The sequence below is a fragment of the Desmodus rotundus genome, chromosome 2, assembly GCF_022682495.2.
Source record: "Desmodus rotundus isolate HL8 chromosome 2, HLdesRot8A.1, whole genome shotgun sequence".
Taxonomy (NCBI): domain Eukaryota; kingdom Metazoa; phylum Chordata; class Mammalia; order Chiroptera; family Phyllostomidae; genus Desmodus; species Desmodus rotundus.
The window spans coordinates 103,544,018-103,564,500 of NC_071388.1; the positions used below are offsets into that span (position 1 = coordinate 103,544,018).

Below are 20,483 nucleotides of genomic sequence, written 5' to 3' on the forward strand. Positions count from 1 at the left end.
AAAGTTTTTTGGTTTGTTATAATCCCATTTGTTTATTTTTTCCTGTTTCTCTTGCCTGAAGAGATACATTGGCAAAAATATTGCTACAAGAAGTGTCTGAAATTTTACTATCTATGTTGTCTTCCAGAGTTTTTATGATTTTGCACCCTACATCTAAGTCTTTAATCCGTTTCAAGTTTTTCTTCTGTATGGTGTAAGAAGATGGTCTAGTTTCATTTTTTACATACGTCTGTCCAATCTTCCCAACACCACTTATTGAATAGACTGTCTTTACCCCACTGTATATTCTTGCCTCCTTTGTCAAATATTGACAATAAAGACATTGGGCCCTTTTGCGCTCGTCCAGCTGAGGGCCTGTGGCCGCGGAGCTTTTTAATCTCCCCGCCAGCACGGAGATTCGCCACTCAGCCCCACAGAGAACAAGCTAACTGAAAGGATGTGGAAGGTGCCAGTTCTGCTGTTGGTTTTGGGAAGAACGCTGCTCTGGATTCCAGCAGATGGAGCCGTCACTGTCCCGCCAGAGGATGACACTACGACCCTAAGTATGGAAAGTGGCATGATGAACCCAGGTGTGGAAGATGACAGTGACTCCAGGTGCCAGTAAAGAGCCCTATGAGTCTGCTGGCTTGACAGCTCAGGTGCCCACAAACACAAAGAGCACAGACTTTCTCACAGAGGACCTGCCGACTCCAGGAAGCAGGGTCCCTGGCCAAGAAGGAAGCCAGAGCACCACAACCTTGCCTGTGGCCACTAGCCACTCTGTGGAAGACACACAGACAACAGTGGAGAAAGATGGCTTGGCGACAGGGACCCTGGTTGGAATCATAGCTGGGGGCTTACTAGTCATTGGATTCATTGGCGGACTCATCATTGTGGTTGTGCGAAAAATGTTGGGAAGGTACTTGCCCTAAAGAGCTGAAGAATTGTGCCCTTCTGCCAAAACATTTAAAAAAGAGTTTCCGACACCCCCTGTCCCCAAGCAGGTGGGAGAAGGTGACCCATGGAAATGCCTGGCGGCCCCACCCAAAATCCATGGTGACTCCTCCACTTGCAAAAGCAACTGAAGGAACGATAACTCCCAAGACTCGCTCCTTTACACATTTGTCTTTTGAGAAACTTTTTTAAAATACAAATTTTGGAAAAGGTGATTTTTTAACAAATGCGTAGAAAATGGAGCACAACTATGTAAACTGATTTGTAACTAAGAGAGACAACATAACTCCGCCAACGTTAGAAACTGTAATCATGTCTTTGTTCCGACCATTCTCTGTTATTGTTAAAATGCAAAGGAATCTGGAAATATTTACACCAATGGAGTCCTTGGGTCTAGTGCTGTGTCAGCAAGTGGCATAAGCCTTTTGCAATTTCCGGTTGAAATGTACACATTCCAATCTAGTTTGGTCTACTTTAAAAGCCTGATTTGGTGTGAATAATCAAGTAGAAAAGTCTACACTTGGGTAATATGTAAATTCTCACCACAAGGCCACAGGGCTGTCTGTAGGCATGCTTTACCCTCGCTTCCAGCGATGATTTGATGGCTCCAGAGTTTTGCTCCTACTTGACACACTGCTTCCCTTGGATGTTGGGGAGCCACGGGGGTGGCCTTCTCTCATCCCATGATGCAAGTCCTTCAGATTGGCTGCTTTGTTCTGGAAAGTGGAAACCTCAGCCCTGATGATGGCCCAGGAGGCTGCTAGAGGCTCCCGTCTTCCAGAAACCAAGAACCCTGGGTGGTCCCCAGACAGACAGAAACCCTCTGTGTGCCATGGGACATAGAACCTACCAGTTTTCTAGCATTTCCTTTCTGCCTTGAGGGGAAGCAAAAATAACCTTGTAAAATATTAATTTTGTAAAAAGCAGCTGGATTGAAAAACAGAAGATACTTGCAGTCTTCATGATAGCCCACGTGTTTCTTTGGGTTCGCAAGTGAAAAGATCCAAATTAAGGAGCCCAGGCTGCTGTTTGGTGTTAGAACCATCCAGCTCGGTACATTTCCTCCCAGAGGTCAGCTGAATGCTTCGCCCTAAACAAAAGGTCCTTATACCGAGCAGATGTTCTGTGAATGTGGTCACACAGTTATGACGTCCTGGAAACTTGTACAAGTTCGTAAAACAGGAAAAAGTACATTGTCAGTTGGAAAGCACAGCCCGTTCCCCCTCCCCTCCCTTTTTTTGCATTGACAGGTGGATGTTATTTTAAACACTGTTCCCTACTGTTGCCCAAGTCCAGCTGTCCCCCAGCCCACATTCCATATCTAAGCAGTACCTGAGTGAGAGAAGGGGGTGTAGACGAGCTTTAGGAGCTTACTGTCCCTCCATTTCGTCACTCAGATTCCCGAACAGGAGTTGGGGATCGTGTGTGTCCATATCATCTCTCCTTTCCTTTCTTCTCTCACCGTGAACAGTAACGGTCCACCCCAAGTCGTACACTGGACCCACTGCCTGCTGGGACAGGGCTGTGGGTTTCTTTGTCACATCTGTGTTGATGCTCAATGCAGTATGGACATGTCTGAAAACAAAACAGATGATTGCGTATCAAAAAAAAAAGACATTGGTTTATTTCTGTGTTCTTGATTCTGTTCCATCGATCTGTATGCCTGCTCTTGTGTCAATACCATGCTGTTGTGATACTTTGACCTTATAGTATAGTTTGATATCAGGCTGTGTGAAACCTCTAACTTTATTCTTCTTCCTCAAGATTGCTGTGGCTCTTCAGTGTCTTTTGTGGTTCCATATAGATTTTTGGAATATTTGTTCTAGATCTGTGAGATATGCCATTGGTATTTTAATAAGAATTGCATTATGTCTGTAGGTCACTTTGGGTAGTATGAACATTTTGATGATGTTAATTTTTCGTATTCATAAATACAGCATATGCTTCCACTTATTCGTATGTTCCTCAGTTTCTTTCTTTAGTATCTTATAATTTTCTGAGTCCAGGTTTTTTACCTCCTTGGTTAAACTTGTTCCTAGGTACCTTATTTTTTGTTCTAATAATAAATGAAATTATTTTTTAATTTCTCTTTCTGATAGTTCATTATTGGTATATAAAAATGCCACCACTTTCTGATTATTAATTTTGTATCCTACTACTTTGCCAAATTCATTTATTAGATCTAGTAATTTTTTGATGGAATCTTTAGGGTTTTCTACATACAATATGCCATCTATGAAGAATGACAGTTTTACTTCTTCCTTTCCAATTTGGATGTCTTTTATTTCTTCTTCTTATCTGGTTGCTGTGGCTAAGACTTCCAGTACTATGTTGAATAAGAGAGGTGAAAGCAGACATCCTTGTCTTATTCCTGAGTTTTTTTAAATATATTTATTGATTATGCTATTACAGTTGTCCCATTTCCCCCCTTCACTCCATTCCATCCTGCCCACCCCCTCCCTCCCACATTCCCCCCCCTATAGTTCATGTCCATGGGTCATACTTATAAGTTCTTTCGCTTCTACATTTCCTATACTATTCTTACCCTCCCCCTGTCTATTTTCCACCTATCATCTATGCTACTTATTCTCTGTACCTTTCCCCCCTTCTCCCCCTCCCACTCCCCTATTGACAACCCTCCATGTGATCTCCATCTCTATGGTTCTGTTCCTGTTCTAGTTGTTTGCTTAGTTTGCTTTTGTTTTGTTTTAGGTGTGGTTGTTACTAACTGTGAGCTTGCTGTCATTTTTACTGTTCATATTTTTGATCTTCTTTTTCTTAGATAAGTCCCTTTAACATTTCATATAATAAGGGCTTGGTGATGATGAAGTCCTTTAACTTGACCTTATCTGAGAAGCACTTTAGCTGCCCTTCCATTCTAAATGATAGCTTTGCTGGATACAATGATCTTGGTTGTAGGTCCTTGCCTTTCATGACTTGGAATACTTCTCTCCAGCCCCTTCTTGCCTGTAAGGTCTCTTTTGAGAAATCAGCTGACAGTCTTATGTCAACTCCTTTGTAGGTAACTGTGTCCTTTTATCTTGCTGCTTCTAAGATTCTCTTCTGTTTAATCTTAGGGAATGTAATTATGATGTGCCTTGGTGTGTTCCTCCTTGGGTCCAGCTTCTTTGGGACTCTGAGCTTCCTGGACTTCCTAGAAGTCTATTTCTTTTGCCAGATTAGGGAAGTTCTCCTTCATTATTTGTTCAAATAAGTTTTCAATTTTTTGTTCTTCCTCTTCTCCTTCTGGCACCCCTATAATTTGGATGTTGGAACATTTCAAGATGTCCTGAAGGTTCCTAAGCCTCTCCTCATTTTACCAAATTCTTGTTTCTTCATTCTTTTCTGGTTGGATGTTTCTTTCTTCCTTCTGGTCCACACCGTTGGTTTGAGTCCCATTTCCTTCCCATCACTATTGGTTCCCTGTACATTTTCCTTTGTTTCTCTTAGCATAGCCTTCATTTTTTCATCTAATTTGCAACCAAATTCAACCAATTCTGTGAGCATCCTGATTACCAGTGTTTTGAACTGTGCATCCGATAGGTTGGCTATCTCTTCGTTGCTTAGTTGTATTATTTCTGGAGCTTTGATCTGTTCTCTCATTTGGGCTTTTTTTTTTTTTTTTTTTTTTTTGCCTTGGTGCGCCTGTTACGTAAAGGGGTGGAGCCTTAGGTGTTCACCAGGGCAGGGTAACACTGGTGCAGGCACTGTGACACTGTATGTGGGGGAGGGGCCGAGAGGGAGCAATGGCGCCTGATCTACTCTCTGCTGGATTTCAGTCACTCCCTCTGCTACCCACAATCAAATTGGGCCCCTCTGGTGCTGATTCCCAAGTGGGTGGGCTTGTGCATGCTCTAGGCCCCTGTGGGGTCTCTCCAACGAACTCTCCTGTGAGGCTGGGAGTTTCTCCTGCTGCTGCCTCAACCCCCACAGGTGTTTTCAATCAGAGGTTTGAGGCTTTATTTCCCCACACTGGAGCCCTGGGTTGCGTGGTCTGTTTCGCTCCCCCGCAGTTCCTCCCAGTTCATCTATCCGCGAATGTGGGGCCACGGGGTCTGCTGTCTCACTGCCTGCCCTGCTCCACAATCCACCTCCTCACCTGGTCCGCCAGCTGCTGCCTTGCTGCGAGTCCTCTCCGCCCCTCGCTGCCCATCTCCACCCCCGCTACCGGTCTGGATGAATGTTTCTTCTTTATCTCCTTGGTTTTCGGACTTCCATGCAGTTTGATTTTCTGCCAGTTCTGGTTGGTTTTTGTTTTTAAATTGTTGTTGTCCTTCTTTTGGTTGTGCGAGGAGGCGCAGTGTGTCTACCTATGCTTCCATCATGGCCGGAAGCTCTTATTCCTGATCTTAAAGGACATGCTTTTAGTTTTTCCCATTGAGTGTGATGTTGCCTGTGGGTTTGTCATAAATTGCCTTTATTATGTTGAGGTGTGATCCCTCTATGCCAGCTTTGCTAAGAGTTTTTTATCATGAATGGGTGCTGGATTTTATCAAATGCTTTTTCTGCATCTATTAATGTGATCATGTGATTTTTATCCTTCATTTTGTTTGTGTCATGTATCACATGTATTGATTTGAGAATATTGTACCAACCTTGCATCTCCAGAATAAATCCCTCTTGATCATGATGTATGATATTTTTAATGTATTGCTGGATCTGGTTTACTAGTATTTTGTTGAGGATTTTAGCATCTGTGTTCATCAGGGATATTGGCCTCTAATTTTCTTTCTCTGTAGTGTTTTTATCTGGTTTTGGAATTAGCATAATGCTGGCCTTGTAAAAAGAGATGGGAAGTCTTCCCTTGTCTTGAATTTTTTGGAATAATTTGAGAAGGTTAGGTGTTAGTTCTTTTTTGAATGTTTGGTGAAATTCACCTGTGAAGTCATCTAGTCCAGGACTTTTGATTGCTGAGAGTTTTTTGATACTGCTTCAATTTCATTAGTTGTAATTGGTCTATTCAGGTTTTCTGATTCTTCCTGATTCAGTTGCGGAAGAGTGTATGTTTCTAGGAATTTATCCATTTCACCCAAGTTATCCAATTTGTTGGCACATAGTTGTTCATAGTATTTTCTTACAAGACTTTGTGTTTCTGTGGTGTCAGTGGCTACTTCTCCTTTTTCACTTTTTTTTTTATTTTTAGTTTTTATTTTCAGAGAGAGGGGAAGGGGGGGAAAAAGAGAGGGAGAGAAATATCAATCAATATGTTGCCTCTATCCCACCCCCAACCAGGAACCAGGCTTGTAATCCAGGCATGTGCCCTGACCTGGAATCAAGCCAGTGACCTTTTTGTTCACAGGATAATGCCCAGCTCACTGATCCACACCAGTCAGGGCTCCTCCTTCACTTCTGATTTCGTTTATTTGGGTCCTCTCTTTTTTTTTCTTGATGAGGCTGGTAAAACATTTGTCAATCTTGGTTATTTTTTTCAAAGAACCAATTCTTGGTTTCATTGACCTTTTGTACTGTCTTCTCAGTCCCTATGTCATTTATTTCCAATCTACTTTTTATTAATAATTTCCTTCCTTCTACTTACTCTGGGCTTTGTTTATTGTTCTTTTTTCTAGTTCTTTTAGGTGTAGGATTAGATTGTTTATTTGAGGTTTTTCTTGCTTCTTGAAGTAGGCCTGTACTGCTATGAATTTCCCTCTCAGGACTGCTTTCACTGTATCCCTTAGATTTTTTTGTTGTTGTGTGCTCATTTTCATCTGTCTCCTGGTAACTTTTGATTTCTTCCTTGATCTCATTGTTAACCCATTCATTGCTTAATAAGATGTTATTTAGCCTCCATGTGTTTGAATGTTTTTCAGTTTTTTATTCTAATTGATTTCTAGTTTCATACTAGTATGGTCAGAGAAGATGCTTGATATGATTTCAATCTTCTTGAATTTATTAAGACTTATTTTGTGTCCTAACATGTAGTCTATCTTAGAGAATGTTCCATGTGCACTTAATGTATATTCAGCCCTGACCAGTGTGACTTGATTGATTGGGCATCGTCCCACAAACCACAAGATCACTGGTTCGAGTCCCAGTCAGGGCACATACCTGGGTTGCAGGTTCAGTCCCCATTCTGGGCATGAACAAGAGGCAACCAATCAGTGTTTCCTACATTGATGTTTCTCTCCCTCTCTTTCTTCCTCCCTCCCCCTCTCTTTAAAAATAAATAAATAAGGGACTTCTGGCCAAGATGGAGGCATAGGTAGACACACATTGCCTCCTTGCACAACCATAAGAAGAATCAAAACTAATCTCAAAGCAAAATATAACCAGAACTGCCAGAAAAGCAAACTGTATGGAAGTCTGACAACCAAGGATTTAAAAAGAAATATTCATCCAGATGGGTAGGAGGGGTAGAGCCAAGGAGATGGAGAGGAGAGGATGCAGTGAGGTAGCAGCAGAGAAGCAGCAGCAGTGGCAGTCAGTGGAACAAGCAGTACCACATTCACCTGTAGTAGATAAGAACTGGGAGGGACACCTGGGGAGTGAGCTGTCCCAGGCCCAGGCAAGACCATACATCCCAGGGTTCTAGCAATATAAAGCCTCATAACTTCTGGCTGTAAAAACTAGTGCAGGTTGGGGTGGCAGAATAAACTGCCAGTCTCTCAAGAGAGTCCATTGAAAGGACCCACATGGCCCTGGAACGTACACAAATTCACCCACTCTCGGATTCAGCACCAGAGCAGCAGCTAGAAGGGCACCAGCCCCTTACAGGAAGTGGGGGAAGTGACTGGAAACAGGGTGAGAGCCAAGCAAGAGACTTTGTTCCCTCTCTGACTCCTCCCCCACATACAGTACCACAAAGCAGTGAAACAGGTTGACCTACCCTGGCAAATACCTGAGGCTCCACCCCTTACAACTTAACAGGTGCACCAAGATGGAGTCAAAGCAGCTCTGCCCAATACACAGAAGCAAATACAGGGAGGCTGCCAAACTGAGGAGACAAAGAAATATGGCCCAAATGAGAGAGCATACCAAAACTCCAGAAAAAGAACTAAGTGAAATGAAGATAGCCAACCTATCCTAAACAGAGTTCAAAATACTGGTGATAAAGATGCTTAGAGATCTCACTGAGTAGGGCAAATGCATAAGGGAATAAATGAAGGCTACACTAAGTGAAATAAAGAAAAATCCACAGGGAACCAACAGTGAAGGGGAGGAAACCAGGGTTCGAATCAATTATTTGGGACATAAGGAAGAAATAAACAGTCAACCAGAACAGAATGAAGAAACAAGAATTTTTTAAAAAGAGGAGAGAATAAGAAGATGTCTGGGACATCTCCAAACATGCCAACATCTGAATCATAAGGATGGCAGAAGGAGAAGAAGAAGAGAAAGAAGTTGCAAATCTATTTGAAAAAATAATGATAGAAAATTTCCCTAATTTGGGGAAGGAAATAGACATGCAAGTCCAGGAAGCAGAGAGTCCCAAACAAGTTGGACCCAAAGAGGGCAACACCAAGACACATCATAATTAAAATGCTAAAGGTTAAAAATAAAGAGAGAACTTTAAAATCAGCAGGAGAAAAGGAGAGAGTTATCTACAAAGGAGTTCCCATAAGACTGTCAGCTGATTTCTCAAAAGAAACATTGCAGGCAAGAAGGGGCTGGAAAGAAATGTTTGAAGTCATGAAAGACAAGGACCTACATCCAAGATTACTGTATCCAGCAAAGCTATCACTTATAATAGAAGGGCAGATAAAATGCTTCGCAGATTAGGTCAAGTTAAAGGAGTTCATCATCACTAAGCCCTTATCATATGAAATGTTAAAGGGATTTTTTTTAAGAAAAAGAAAAAGATCAAAACTATGAACAGTAAAACGACAACAAATTCACAACTATCAATAACTGAACCTAAAAAACAAAAACAAATACAAACTAAGCAAACAACCAGAACAGGAACAGAATCACAGAAATGGAGATCACATGGAGAGTTACAGCAGGGAGGAGGAAGGGGGAGAATGGGAGAGAATGGGGGGAAAGGTACAGGAATTAAGAAGCATAATTGGTAGGTACAAAATAGACAAGGTGATGTTAAGAATAGTACGGGAAATGGAGGCTCCACACAGCTTATATGTACAACCCATGGACATGGACTAAAGGGGGTGGATTGCTGGAGGGAAGGGGGATACTGGGCAGAGGGGGCAAAGGGGAAAAAGATTGGGACAACTGTAAAAGCATAATGAATAAAATATACTTTAAAAAAAGAATCAACCAATGGTCTTGGCTTGTGTGGCTCAGGGGGGTAAAATAGATATATATTTTTTAAACATAAAATATATACATATTTTAAAACATATATATGTTTTTAAAAAGAAGAATGAATATTCTGCTGCTTTGGGATGAAATGTTCTATAAATATCAATTAAATCCATCCAATCCTGTGTGTCATTTAAGGTCACTGTTTCCTTGTTGATTTTTTTTTTTTTTTGTCTAGAAAATTTATCTCTTGATATCAGTGGGGTGTTAAAATACCCTACTATGACTGTATTGCTGTCAGTCTCTCCCTTAGTGTCCACCAAATTTTCTTCATATATTTAGGTACTCCTGTATTGGGTGCATATATGTTTACAAGGGTTATATCCTCTTGTTGGATTGATCACTTTACAGACATTTTTTGTCTCTTGTTATACCGTTTGTTTTGAAGTCTATTTTGTCTGATATTATTACTATCCCATGGGTTGGTTTTATTCCACTTGTATGGGATATTTTTTTCCATCCCTTCACTTTCAGTTTGTAGTATATTTTGTTCTGAGGTTGGTCTTCTGTAGACAGAATATGGGTCATGTTTTCTATCCATTCAGCTACCCTATGTCTTTTGATTGGAGCAGTTAATCTGTTTACATTTAAAGTCATTATTGAGACTTCCAGCCAAGATGGAGTTGTAGGTAGATACATTTTGCCTCCTTGCACAATGAAAAGAAGGACAACAACAAATTTAAAAACAAGAAACAACCAGAACTGACAGAAAATCAAACTGTATGTAAGTCTCACAACTAAGGAGTTAAAGAAGAAACATTCAACAAGACTGGTTGGAGGGGCAGAGATGGGCAGCAGGGGTGGAGAGGACACATAACAAGGTGACAGCTGGCAGAGTGGGCTGTCCCATATTTGCATGTGGATAAACCAGGAAGAACAACTGGGGAGCAAGAAAGACCATGCAACCCAGGGTTTTAGTGCGGGGAAATAAAGCCTCAAAACCTCTGACTGAAAAAAGCTGTGGGGGTTGAAGAGGCAGGAGAAACTCCCAGCCTCACAGGAGAGTTCGTTGGAGAGACCCACAGGGTCCTAGAATATACACAAGCCCACCCACCTGGGATTCATCACCAGAAGGGCCCACTTTGCTTGTGGGTAGCAGCAGAAGTGACTAAAAGCTGGCAGAAAGCTGAACAAGTGGCATTGTTCCCTCTCAGACCTCTCCCCCACAGATAGCACTGCAACACAACGACATGGGTTGCCCCACCCTGGCAAATACCTAAGGCTCTGCCCCTTGCTACATAACAGGCATGCTGAGACAGGAAAAAAAAAGGGGGGGCCAAATGAAAGAACATATCAAAGCTCCAGAAAAAATACAACTAAACGATGAAGAGATAGACAACCTATCAGATGCACAGTTCAAAACAGTGGTAATCGGGATGCTCACAGAATTGGTTGAGTATGGGAGCAAAATAGAGGGAAAAATGAGGCTATGAAAAGTGAAATAAAAGAAAATGTACAGGCAACCAACAGTGATGGGAAGGAAATGGGGACTCAAATCAGTGGTTTGGAGAAGAAGGAAGAAATAAGCATTCAACCAGAACATAATGAAGAAAAAAGAATTCAAAACAATGAGGAGAGGCTTAGGAATCTCTGGGATAACTTTAAACATTCCAACATCCGAATTATAAGGGTGCCAGAAGGAGAAAAGAAAGAATAAGAAATGGAAAACTTACTTGAAAACATAATAAAGGAGAATTTCCCCAATCTATCAAAGGAAATAGACTTCCAGGAAGCCCAGGAAGCTCAAAGAATCCCAAACAAGTTGGACCCAAGGAAACACATACCAAAGCACATCATAATTAAATTACCCAAGATTAAAGAGAAGGAAAGAATCTTAAAAGCTGCAAGAGAAAAGGCGACAGTTACCTACAAAGGAGTTCCCAGTAGACTATTAGCTGACTTCTCAAAAGAAACCTTGCAGGCAAGAAGGGCCTAGAAAGAAGTATTCCAAGTCATGAAAGGCAAGGACCTACATCCAAGATTACTGTATCCAGCAAGCTATCATTTAGAATGGAAAGGCAGATAAAGTGCTTCCCAGATAAAGTCAAGTTAAAGGAGTTCATCATCACCAAGCCCTTATTATGTGAAATGTTAAAGGGAATTATCTAAGAAAAAGAAGATGATCAAAAATATCAGTAAAATGGCAACAAACTCACAATCATCAACAACCGAACCTAAAAACAAAAGCAAACTAAGCAAACCACTAGAACAGGAACAGAATCACAGAAATGAGATCACATGGGAGGTTATCAGCAGGGAAGGGGAGGGGAGAGAGGGGTAAAGTACAGGGAATAAGAAGCATAAATGTTAGGTATAAAATAAACAAGGGAGGTTGGAAATAGTATAGGAAATGTAGAAGCCAAAGAACTTATAAAGATGACCCATGGACATGAACTAAAGTCGGGGAATGCAAGTGGGAGGGGGTGTGCAGGGCAGAGGGAAATAAAGTGGGGAAGTGGGACAACTGTAATAGCATAATCAATAAAATATATTTTTAAAATATAATAAAAAAGAAAGTCATTATTGATAGGTTCTTATTTATTGCCATTTTGTTCTTTATACCTATGTCCTTCTCTCTTTCTTCTTCTTCCCCTTTTCCTCCTTCTTCTTCTGGCAGGCCCTTTAATATATCTTGCAACATTGGTTTCGTGGTAACAAATTCCTTTAATTTTTTTTGTCTGAGAAGCTCTTTATTGTCCTTCAATTTTAAATGATAGTGTTGCTGGATAGAGGAATCTTGGTTGTCATTTCTTTGTTTTCATCACTTCGAAATTTCATGCCATCCCTTCCAGCCTGAAGTGGTTCTGTTGAGAAATTAGCTGACAGTCTTGTGGGAGCTTCCTTGTAAGTAAGTAAATGTCTCTCTCACTGTTTTTAAGATTCTCTGTCTTTAACCTTTGCTATTTTAATTATGATGTGCCTTGTTGTGGGCTTTTTTGGGTTCATCTTCATTAAGACTGTCTATGCTTCCTGGACTTAACTGTCTTTTTCCTTCACCAGGTTAAAGATTTCAGTCATTATTTCTTCAAACATGTGGTCAATCCCTTGCTCTCTCTCTTCTTCTATACCCCTGAGATGAGGGGTATATGCATATGTTGTTAAGCATACATTGTTATGCTTAAAGCTGTCCCAGAGGTCCCTTGTACTTTTCTCATTTTTAAAAATTCTCTTTTCTTTTTGATGCTCTGTTTGGGTGCATACTGTTTTCTAGTCCCCTAAGTAACTGATTTGATCCTCTGCTGTATGTAACCTGCTGTTGATTCCTTCTGGTGTATTCTTCATTTCAGATATTGTATTCTTAATTTCTAACCATTTATTTTTATGATTTCTATGTCCTTTTTAATGCTTCCTATCTCTTTAAGTTCTCACTGAGATCATCCATTCTTTCCCTATGGTCCTTGAGCATCCTTATAACCATTGTTTTAAACTCTACATCTGGTATCTCGGTTGCTTCCATTTCATTTAATTCTTTTTCTGGGGATTTCTCTTGTTCTTTCATTTGAGGCATATTTCTTTGTCTCCCCATTTTTATTTCTGTGTGTTAAGTAGATATGTTTATGACTCCCAAACTTGTTATGATGGTTTAATGATGCAGGTGTTTTGTTGGGCTCAGTGGCATAATCTTCTGGATCACCTGAGTTCAGGGTTCCAGGAATGTTTCTTGTGGGTTATGTTCATCCTCCTGTTGTAGTTGAGTCTTGAGTGCTATTGGCCCTTTCATAGGTGGACTTAACCCTTCAGGCTGGATGACTATGAGCATAAACCTTTATCATCATGTAAGAGTCACTCTTTAGGGGCTGTCCCCTAAGGTAGAGTTGTTCCTAGAGGGACTGGTGCCTGCTGGAATGCTCCTTAGGGTGTGCTGCATGTGTGGCTAGTTGGGTCTAGCTCTGGTATGGTCTGAAGCCCATCACTGGTTGTGTTGGTTCTGGGTCCACTTGGGTAGGGTTCAGGTACAAGTCAATGCCAGACATTGTGTGTAACTGGCCTTGGGCTACCTGTGTGGAGCTACCACACTATTCAATGTTTGTGTCTGTGTCTACTGGGCCTGGGTGTACATGGGCCAACCTGTGTACAAGAGTTGGCTTCCTCCAGCCTAGAGCTGGGGACAGATCTATAAAAGGTCCACCTCTACCCATCAACTACTCTGCCTCCCCCTGAGGTTGCCTGGTCTTCCTTCAGAGTCTTTTGGTAAAGACTGTAGAGTGAGCCCAGGCTGACTGCAATGCACAGTCCCTTCCACAGGTCACAACCTTGGTAGGGGCAGAGTGACCACAGTCAGGAGGACAGGGCTTGAGGTTCCTCTTCTTGAGAGGTGTGTGGTCAGGCACTTACTGAGGGCAAAGTGGCTACTACTCCAGAGCCAACCCACTCAGTCGCCAACTCCAGCTCCCCCAGGAGGAGCACACAGGTTAAGGTTGGGTGTAGTCATCCATCCCCTCTGCAGGAGCAAGCGCAGCAGGGCAGAGCCACTGAGGCTCAGGAGGACTAATCAAAATAGTCTTCTGGGGGTAGTGCTGGCTGAGCCCAGAGGAGGGGGCCAAGCACTTCGTCCCAGTCCCAGACAATAGTATCTGTGGGAGACACACTCCAAGTATCCCAGGTCTAGGCAGTACACTCTTCCCTCTGTGGGCCTGAGCTCAGCAAGGCGGGGGCAGGGGTGGGGGGTGGCGCACGGGCACTGGGACTTGAGGGGGAAGATCCAAACAGTCTTGTTGGGGATGTTATTAAGCCTACAGGATGGGAAGTAGGTACTTCTTCCCCTTCCCAGGATACCTCAGGCTAAGATCACAGAGGAGACAGGAGTGGCCCCCCACAATGTTGTCACATAACCCAGCCTCCACACATTTGATTCCCAGACAAAAGCCTACCCAGGTGACACACCCAAAAGTGAAACACCCAAGTCTCAGCTCTGCACAGCACTCCGATCTTCCTGCACGACTGAACTCAGCAGAGCAGAGCCACAGAGTGGCAGGTCTGGTCAACTGATTCAACAGGAAAGGGGTACCAGGTGAGCACTCGAGGTGGGGAAGAATGGCCCCCTTTCTAAAGCTATACAGTTCAATCACTGTCTGAGTCTCTGCCAAGAGCTTCTCCAGAAAAAGAACACCCCAAAAGTCCCTGCTAGGTGCAGCCAACTGACCTCTGCAAAGGACCCAAGCACAGCAAAGTCTAATAGTTGGAGGACCGAGCAGGGCACTCCCTAGGATGGTGCGGTAACAATAGGAGTGCTCGACCCTGGGAAGGTGGCCTCTGGTTCTCTAGCAGTCTCTCTTCTCTCCTGGAAAGACTGAATCTCCACTGATTTTCACCACCAGATGCTATGCAGGCTCCTCTTCTGTCTCTGTTGCTCTGGGTTGGGAATCCCTGTGTGGAGTATTGCAGCTGAGATATCCCTCCGGCTTCTCAGCTGCTACCACACCTGAGTTCAGGGGCTGTCCCTTTCTGTGTCTTTGCCCTTCTTAGCAGTCTCTATGTGGCTTCTTCTGTAAATTTTTGGTTATAATATTTCAGTTCAGCTAGCCATCAGTTGGTTATTCAAGTTCATTGCTCTATAATTTAGCTGCAAATCTAGTTTGGCACCAGGAGCAGGTGAATGTAGCTTCCACCTACTCTACAGCCACCTTGGAATCCCCTGACATTCTTCTCCATCTCTTGCCCACCTTCCAAAGTGGACTAGACCCCACACAAGCCTCCCATGGCAGAACACTAAGGCACACTCTCATACAAACCTCTCTCTCAGGTGGTCACGGGGCTGACCCCTTCTTGATCAAATCTCCACTCAATGTCACAGTGTCATCTCCAGAGAGCCCTTCCTTGATAATGCAAGGCCACTGCCCACCCCAGTCACTCTATCATATTTCATTTGCAGCACTTATAAGTACCTAAAATCTTACTAATTTGTTCGCTTGTTTATTATCCATTTCCTTGCACTAAAATATAAACTTCTTGAGAGCAGGAATCTTGCCTGTCTTATTTACCTCAGAACCTCCACATCAGAACAGGCCTGGCACACAGAAAGGACTCAGTAACTATACATTCAATGACTAATATGTGTTTAATGTGAAAATAGTATTTTTTTAATCACATAATGATTTTTTAAGTCACAAATCTGAAGACTCCTTGTTGAAGTTAAAACCCCCTTATCAATGCAATGTCCACCTCTCCTTGACTTCATCCTCCTTTAGAAAAGGTCATTCCCTGATGTGCATGGCCCCGGGCCTTCCTGGTTCTCTTCTCTGGCTCTCTGACTGGTCCTTTGTCTACTTGTTTCCTCTTTCCTCTTCCTCTTTCTTCCCCTCCCAATTGTGAACTCACTCTAACACCTGAGTCTTAGTTCTTTCCTTCAGCATACAATGCATCCCCTTGACAGCTTCTGGGCCACTGTGTGGACAGCTCACCTGTCACACATCTGACCCTACGTCTTCCCACCACCGGCAACCCACAAACTCCCACTTGGAATTCCCTTTGTGCCTTTCCACTGTGTGATGGAAGACTCCCAGCTCCCAGCAATGAACTCTTTATATTTACTGGACATCTCACTTGGGATTAGCTGCACTGCAAGTGCTCAGGGACCACAGGTGGCTAGTGACTGCCATCCTGGACCTTGCAGGCACCCCCCTTGAATGTGATGTGAATAGCAAGCATATGTCAAGAAATGACTGCACAGCAGATCCTGCGTCCTCAGTCATCTTTCCCCCTTGAATGCTCCATGGGACACTGGTGACTGACCATGGGCCACAGGATTGCTGGAGGTCCCTCCCCAGAGTGCACACTCTAGACCTCTCCCTTGGCCCTACTTAGACATCTCCAAAGAACTGCCATTCTACATTTTTGCCCAGAAGCTGTGTCTCTCCTAAGAAGCAAAATAGCTCTTCTAGGTGAATTTGTTCAAAATCAAACAATAAATCAGTCAATCAACAAATGTTCATTGAGTATACACTATGTGCCAGTTGCTTGCCAGGCTGTGGAGACATGATCCAAGCCTTGTTCCTGCTCTCATGGAGCTCCCAGTCTGTTGGGAAATCTCTCCCCATCCCTCCTCATCCACTCCCTCCACCTGCCCCTCTTCTTTCCCTTGACCCCCCTCCTTCCTCTCTCCTGGCACCCATGGACAATGACGAGTGGCTGCCAGGCTTTCCAACCATATCCTTTTGGGCTTGATTTCCACAGTAGAGTTCAGCATGGCCTCTGCTCTTCCAGGGGAGATTTTTGTGCATTAGTCCCTTGGCTCAGAGAGAAAGGGATGGCAGAGATAAAGAGGCCACCAGGGAGAGAACCAAGATGGCGGTGTAGGTGGACACACTGCGCCTCCTCGCACAACCAGAACTGACAGAAAATCGAACAGCAAGGAAGTCCGACTCCAAGGAAATAAAAAATAAACATTCATCCAGACCGGTAGGAGGGGCAGAGACGGGCAGCTGGGGCGGGACCAAGACTGGCGGAGTGTGGGACGAAAGTGGCAGGCAGTCTGACCACTAGCAGACCCTGTGGCCCCACATTCGCGCACAGATAAACTGAGAGGGCCGGACTCAGAGTGATGGAGAACGGGGCAGGCAGAGCGGTGGGTAGCACCCCACGGCCCCACATTCGTGCACAGATAAACCAGACAAACGGCGGGGAGCAAAGCAGACCACGCAACCCAGGGCTCCAGTGCGGGGAAATAAAGCCTCAAACCTCTGATTGAAAACACCTGTGGGGGTTGAGGCAGCAGCAGGAGAAACTCCCAGCCTCACAGGAGAGGTCGTTGGAGAGACCCACAGGGGCCTAGGGCGTGCACAAGCCCACCCACTTGGGAACCAGCACCAGAGGGGCCCAGTTTGATTGTGGGTAGCAGAGTGAAAGATTGAGGTCCGGTGGAGAGTGGAACAGGCGCCATTGCTCCCTCTCGGGCCCCCCCCCCCACGTACAGCATCACAGCGCAGCGACCACCGTTACCCCGCCCTGGGGAACACCTAAGGCTCCGCCCCTTTAAGTAACAGATGCGTCAAGACCAAAAAAAAAAAAAAAGGCCCAAATGAAAGAACAGATCAAAGCTCCAGAAAAAATACAACTAAGAGAGGAAGAGACAGCCAATCTATCGGATGCACAGTTCAAAACACTGGCTATCAAGATGCTCACAGAATTGGTTGAATTTGTTTGAAAACAAGATGAAAAAATGGAGGCTATGCTAAGAGAAACAAAGGAAAATGTACAGGGAACCAATAGTGATGGGAAGGAAATGGGACTCAAATCAACGGTGTGGACCAGAAGGAAGAAAGAAACATCCAACCAGAAAAGAATGAAGAAACAAGAATTTGGTAAAATGAGGAGAGGCTTAGGAACCTCCAGGACATCTTGAAACGTTCCAACATCCGAATTATAGGGGTGTCAGAAGGAGAAGAGGAAAAACAAAAAATTGAAAACTTATTTGAACAAATAATGAAGGAGAACTTCCCCAGTCTGGCGAAGGAAATAGACTTCCAGGAAGTCCAGGAAGCTCAGAGAGTCCCAAAGAAGCTGGACCCAAGGAGGAACACACCAAGGCACATCATAATTACATTCCCTAAGATTAAACAGAAGAGAATCTTAGAAGCAGCAAGATAAAAGGACACAGTTACCTACAAAGGAGTTCCCATAAGACTGTCAGCTGATTTCTCAAAAGAGACCTTACAGGCAAGAAGGGGCTGGAGAGAAGTATTCCAAGTCATGAAAGGCAAGGACCTACATCCAAGATTACTGTATCCAGCAAAGCTATCATTTAGAATGAAAGGGCAGATAAAGTGCTTCTCAGATAAGGTCAAGTTAAAGGACTTCATCATCACCAAGGCATTATTATATGAAATGTTAAAGGGACTTATCTAAGAAAAAGAAGATCAAAAATATGAACAGTAAAAATGACAGCAAGCTCACAGTTAGTAACAACCACACCTAAAACAAAAACAAAAGCAAACTAGGCAAACAACTAGAACAGGAACAGAACCATAGAGATGGAGATCACATGGAGGGTTGTCAATAGGGGAGTGGGAGGGGGAGAAGGGGGGAAAGGTACAGAGAATAAGTAGCATAGATGATAGGTGGAAAATAGACAGGGGGAGTGTAAGAATAATGTAGGAAATGTAGAAGCCAAAGAACTTATAAGTATGACCCATGGACATGAACTATAGGGGGGGAATGTGGGAGGGAGGGGGTAGGCAGGATGGAGTGGAGTGAGGGGGGCGGGAAATGGGACAACTGTAATAGCATAATCAATAAATATATTTTTTTTAAAAAAAGAGGCCACCAGGGCGACAGGGAAGAAGTTCTGGCCTGCATAGAAGGACACAGCTTGGGGTTTCACAGATTCTGGGCTGCTCTGAAATGACCAAGGCCAAGCCTGCCTGAGAGAATGGAAAGCACAGACTGTGACGAGTCCATCTGAAGCTGTTACTGGGTGTAGGGTTCCAGCAGTGACTGGCCCAAGCTGCCCACATGCCCAGAGGAGAGAAGCACTGGTTGCCCTGGATGTCCAGTCCTGCACTGGCTCTTCCCTCTCCTTCAAGTGTGACAACACATCGACATACTTCCTCCTTGGCCCCAGTCCTACTCCCTGGGACCATGCAACAGCCTCCTCCCTAATCACCCCAACTCCAGGAGCCCCTCTGTCGTGCCCCACTCTTGCTGAACAGTATGACACTTTGCCTTGGCCTCTGGGATTGCCTGCAAACATACCTTCCCAGGTGTTTCTCCTACTAATCTGTGAACAATGTAAGAGACCACCACATTCACCCCACCTCACACTCTTTCTGGGATGGGTTCTTTAGGAAAATGGAGGGGGAAAATAGAGGTGATCTTAGCAAAATAGTGCACCAAAGTTGTGAAGCCATCACTGTTGACAAAAGAAAGGTTTCCTGGTTTGGTGGATGTGCCTTTCTGAGGCTCCACATGGAGGGCCATCTTTCTTCAACCTCTTCCCCTGCTAAAGTTTCCTCATCAGCTCCAGGAGTTGTAAGAGTTGACAGAGCCAAGACCCTGGGCTGACAGATGGGTCTACAAAGCCCAATGTGTGGGGGGTGGCGAGGGTTGGGGTCAGTGCAGAAAATCCCCTGTGCTCCCAGCTCCCAAACTATGATTGTGCCCACTCCTGAGAGACACAGGTTCCAGGACTCCTGACGGTTTTGCCAAACCTTCTGTAGACTATTCAGGGGTCTTAGGACTCTCCACTCAACCTTCCCTCCTTCTCTCCCTGACTCAGGTTCAGACTTGTATGGTAGTGAAAGCTCTCCCAGGGTCTCTGGATCCCTCCCATTTTCTCTCACACAGTCACTTCCCCAAATAAAACCCTGGACGTTGTTCCCAAATTGGTGACTGCTTCTTGGAGGATTTGGACTAACAGAATTGGGCTCTGCAAATCTCCACACACCCTCAGCCGCAACCAATCCCAACTCACTGAACAAGTTGAGCAGAATTCTGCCAGGGGGGCCATAGGAGTGTAGGGAGAGTGCCCCTGAGCTCTCCTACCACCAGGTCCAGGGAGGCAGGGGAGACATGTGGGGAATGTGCTCCCCTGTCCTCCCATCTCCACCCCTACCTCCATGTCTTTGTCGGCTCCCGCTTACACCTGCCAAACTTAGCTGCCCTTCTAACCCTCACTCAAGGCCAAATTAATTCAAGGTGAAGCAACATGGCATCTGAACTAGATATCTTTGCTCCATGTGGGGCCCAGGTCGGGGGGAGGCGTGGGAGAGGCCTGCAGAGACTGACTGGTGCCTCCTGGATCTGGATCTGCTGGTCTCTCTGGGGGTCTGTTTGTGATATATGGGGGTGAACACCTACTTGGGATGCTACCAGAGGAAGAGGGCCATCTGCCCACTAAGCTCTGAGGTTACAGGCCATTAAGATGGGCGTTCCCAGGGAAGCCCGGTGACTCTCAACCTCAAGTTTCTACAGTTGCCCTCTGTCCACAAAGAAGATGGGCCCTCAAACTGTATTCTTTTCTGTGTAAACAAACCTGGCCACACCCTGGTGACCAGGAAACTTTTAATAAGCTACAAACACCTGCAAAGAAACCCACAGGGGTAATCATGGGCTTTGGTGACAGGCAGAATCGGGTTCAAATCTTTCTTGCTCCCCTAATTACTAGCTATGTGAACTTGGACACATTATTTAACTTCTCTGAACTCGATTTTTTCAGCTAAGGAGAGGGAATCACAACCCAGAACTCCTAAGCTTGTTGGAGGATTAGATAAATAACTTGCAAAATTCCACACTCGGCGTTTTCTCTAGGGGACAGTGGTTTTCAACAAGGATAGTAATGACCCCTAGTGGAAAGT

The 20,483-nt window shown here is 44.2% G+C and overlaps 1 pseudogene; it reads left to right on the forward strand.

Annotated features, from left to right (window-relative positions):
- The first annotated feature begins 423 nt into the window (after positions 1–423).
- Positions 424–911, forward strand: LOC112320399 (podoplanin pseudogene; annotated as a pseudogene).
- Positions 912–20,483: the final 19,572 nt, after the last annotated feature.